The sequence below is a fragment of the Pinus tabuliformis genome, chromosome Q (genome assembly GCF_031772625.1).
Source record: "Pinus tabuliformis cultivar Carrire ecotype Pingquan chromosome Q, CPIR1, whole genome shotgun sequence".
Taxonomy (NCBI): domain Eukaryota; kingdom Viridiplantae; phylum Streptophyta; class Pinopsida; order Pinales; family Pinaceae; genus Pinus; species Pinus tabuliformis.
The window spans coordinates 77395193-77399914 of NC_142296.1; positions in this window are offsets into that span (position 1 = coordinate 77395193).

Consider the following 4722-nt stretch of genomic DNA (forward strand, 5'->3'; position numbering starts at 1 on the left):
TCTCTTTGCTGCTTGCTCCCAGCTCCTTGTCTTCTCACGGGTCCAGCTACACAAGATCCTGCAAACAAGACGAGAAAGGGAAACTACAAGAAGCATGCATTCATAATTGATTCAAGGATTAGCATAAATCAAATACGCAAGTAAGACAATACATCATTGAAACACATGCGAATAGAAGAACCTCAAATGCTTTATTAATGGAAGAAAGTAAGGTTCAGGCAGTGATACAACCATAAGAGGCCCAATCCAGCATCACCTTCCCGACGGAAAGAAATATCCTCTTCACCTCCCTCAAGCAATCACCCAATACTCTCAACTGTAAACCAACAGCAATTCTTTGCACAAAATTCCGGCCTCCAGATCCCATGGGATGAGATCCTTATATAGAGTTTTGGAGTGAAGATAAGTCAGCTTGATGTGTGACTGTTGTCCTCTTCAACCCCAATTGTTCTTCAGTTCTTGAGTCCACTTGGAGATTCTACCTTCCACTCGGAGTTTTAGAACCTCTTACTCTTCACTTAGGCGAATCTTTTGATCCAAGTGTCATTTTGGAAGCTTCCTGGGCACTGACACATTGAGGAAAGATTCCTCCACATATCCAAACTCGCTCAGCGCAGGTAGCCTTTGATGAAGTTGACATTCAGCGCAGGTACACCATGGAGCAGTTGACATTCAGCGCAGATGCTCAGTGGAGCAGTTGCTTTGATCCAAAATTGACCTGTTTTTGAGTGTTTTTTCAGTGGAGAACTGATCTGAAGTGCTGTGGTTTGCTGACCTTGTTCCTCTAGGGGTAGGAACAACATGTTTAGGGACTTTGGATCCCTCAGATTATGGACATTTCATGCTTCATGCTGTAAGGCACAAAAATGTCTATAACAACGACGCTTTAGACACAACTTGCTTTTTCACTTTTTAAGAGTCGAGAAAAAGCTAAAGATGACTCTAGTCTCCTTCGATGTTTTAACGAGCCCGAAGTGAAAAATGCTCGGATGGACTTTTTCAGTTATAGAGTTTGAAAAAGGCCAAAAGAAACTGCTCTGGAGTTCTAGGCAGAGGGTGTGCCAAACTTTTCGCAAAACCACAGAATACGTTTTACGGTACGAGTGGTCGATCTTCGTGAATGCTGTGTTCACTGCATTGCGATCAGTAGGGCGGCCGACACGGTTTCCTATGGATAAAGGCTTTGTTCCTATAGGGGTCTCCCAATATATACGCGACGGTACGTGGGAGCACAAGTCCATATTGATACTTATCGCTTCACCGTGGAGGAATCACCCAACCACTCAACGCTAAGATATCACGTTTAACGACGCCGGAACACGTCTCTAGCTTAGACCTCTATGTGTTTGCGTTATGTTTCAATGCGTTGTTATGTAAATTCAATTTATTTTAAGGTTGATCTTGTTTAGCAGTTTGCCTTTATGGATCACCACGAGATGTATAGTAACACTCCTAAATGCAGTCTAAGATGATAAGCAAGCTTTTCAATCTTTCAACTTTGAAAATCTTAACTACTGAGGGAAAAGAAAGACAACATATTTTCACACAGATCATAGAGCACACACTAATGCACTTTTTCCTAAATCAACATGCAAACTGTCATAATGCACATGCACAATGCAGATATTTCTTTTCTCTTTCTTAATGTTTGTGCGATACAAAAAGAAAGCTGTTGTATAACTTTGAATTCAATTTCAAGTGAAAGCAAACAAGTTTGTCCAAAATCAAAAGACACCTTAAGATTTACTTGTTTCGACACTAGAAATATGTAAACTCAAACCATATGACGAAAGCAAAAGCTCAATCAGCTATGAACAGCAAACAAACTAACTCTTAAGATCAAAACGACACTTTATCACAGGTCTAGATCTAAGAGGCCACAACAAGACTAGTTCACTTTCGTTATGAGAAACTGCAAATGATATAAGAAATACACAAAGAACAAATACAGTTTCTTTATACAACCGAGGCGGAATAGTGGCAAGGAAAGTTGGTTTCAGATAGGTACATTGACTGGTAACAGGCTGCAAAAACAAGGGTGAAAACAGGGCAAGAAACAGCAGGAAACCCCAGTAGCACAAGGCAAGACTTGTTCAGCGCAGGTGGTACACTGTCACTTTGACATTCAGCGCAGGTAGCCCCTTCGGGAACTGCGCTGAAATGCAGACAGCCTTCACACAGCCTGCACTGAAGAACGAAACTTGCGTTTCTCTTGGTTCCCGGGTCACAGATTGCTCAAAAATTCACAGTTTTTGGCCAAATCAGAAGCTATCAGTCAAGTACACACTAAGGGATGAAAAGGAGGATGAAAAGCTATCACTAAGAGCTATTTAGAGTCCTTGTGGATCAGCTCTTCAAATCATAAACTTGCCCAGAAACTGAGCTAGAGTAGCTGCCCTCTACTTTGCATTTGAAAGATCCAAATGCAGTTCGATTCGGTACTCCCTTTGTTTATGAAATGAATAGCAAAAACACAAACAACCAACAAGATACGGTCCCCAGCGGAGTCGCCAATTTGTTGTTGGGAAAAGTATCCAATACGGAATGACCCTATCCCACTCTAAGGGTGATAGTACCTCAGCAACAACCGAATGCAAAGCTATTCAAGATTACTTCTTTATGAGATGTAAGAGAGGGGAGAAAGAGATTCACTAACCGTTGTCTTCCGCTAATGATTGATCTAATCTTCTCTCTTTGCTGCTTGCTCCCAGCTCCTTGCTCTTTCACTGGCTCAGCTACACCAAGATCCTGCAAAATGACAAGAGAGGGAAACTACAAGAAGCATACATTCATAATTGATTCAAGGATTAGAATAAATCAAATACACAAGTATAACAATACACCATTGAAACACATGCATATAGAAGAACCTCAAATGCTTTATTAATGGAAGAAGTAAAGTTCTGAGAGTGTTACAACCATAAGAGGCCCAATCCAACAACACCTCCCAGCAGAAAGAAATCTCCTCTTCACCTCCTTCAAGCAAATCACCCAATAGTTCTATACTCAAACCAACAGCACTTCCTTACATTCACCAGATTCCAGCCTCCCTAGACCTCATGAGAGAGCTCTATATATAGGAGTTTTGGAGAAAGGATGAGTCAGCTTGAGCTTGGCATGGAGCTGACTAGTGTCCTCTCCCACTTCAGTTATTCTTCAGTTCTTGCTTCCACTTGGAGATCTAGATCCTCTTACTCATCACAAGGCGAATTCCTTGATCCAAGTGTCATTTTGGAAGCTTCCTGGGCATTTGACACCTTGAGGAATGACTGTGCCACTTGGCCAATCTTGCCCAGCGCAGGTAGCCTTCATTGCTTTTGACATTCAGCGCAGGTACAGAGTGGAGCAGTTGACATTCAGCGCAGATGCTCAGTGGAGCAGTTGACATGATCCAGAATTAGCTTGTTTTTGAGTGTTTTAAGGTGGAGAACTGATATTTAGTGCTATGGTTTGCTGACCTTGTTCCTCTAGGGGTAAGAACAACATGTTTAGGGACTTTGGATCCCTTAGATTATTGACATTTTATGCTTCATGCTGTAAGGCACAAAAATGTCTATAACACTAAGAGATCCTAGACAGATTTTAGCTACTGGCATTGCTGATGATTCTACAAGGTTGTATAAGTTTCACAACTTTGGGTCATCAAATCTTCCCTCAGTGTTTGTTGCTCATAATGATGAAGTGAGCAAACTTTGGCATGAGCGATTTGGTCACTTAAACTATCGCTCTCTTTAGAATCTATGTAAAGAAAATATGGTGACAGGTCTTCCAATGGTATCTTGCAGAGATGGTGTTTGTTCCGGATGTGTACTCGGAAAACATCATCGGGACAGTTTTGAAAAACGTGCCTCTTGGCACGCCTCAGCCCCTTTACAGCTCGTGCATAGTGATTTATGTGGTCCACTTCCAGTTGCTTCATTCTCTGGCTACAAGTATTTCTTAACTTTCATTGATGATTTCTCCAGACACACTTGGGTATACTTCTTAAAACTCAAGAGTGAAGTATTTAACATGTTCTTGGCCTTTAAGGCCTTTGTTGAAAAACAATCTGGACATCAAATTCTTAAGCTAAGATCTCATAATGGCGGAGAATATGTTAAAAACACATTCATCAACTTTTGCATTGAGAATGGAATTCAAATGCAACATACTGTTCCATATACTCCACAACAAAATGGTGTAGCTGAAAGGAAGAATCGCACCTTAAAGGAAATGGCTAATTGTATGCTTCAATCTAAAGGACTTAGTCTTAATTATTGGGCAGAAGCAATTAACTGTGCAAATTACATAATAAATCACACTCCTACTAAGGTTTTAAAGAATATCACTCCAGAAGAAACATGGAGCTCAATCAAACCAGATGTAAGTCACTTTCGTGTTTTTGGAAGTGAAGCATGGGCCCATATTCCAGATGAGAAACATAAAGCTTTAGAACCTAAGAGTGAAAAATGTATTTTTGTTGGATATTCTGAAGATGTCAAAGGATATAGACTTATTCCACTTAAGTCCAAAAATGTTATCATTAGAAGAGATGTAAAGTTTGCTGAAAATATATCGGCCTGCGAGCCTAGTTCGGTGGATGTGCCACCTCTCCCTATCTCTTATACTTTTGAAAATATTTCTTCTTCAGATGATGAAAGCGAGGATGAAAGTCCTCCCCCACCTTCTCAGGATCCTCCTTCAGCTCCTCAGCTTCCAAAATGGGTCCGTGCTACTCGGCAT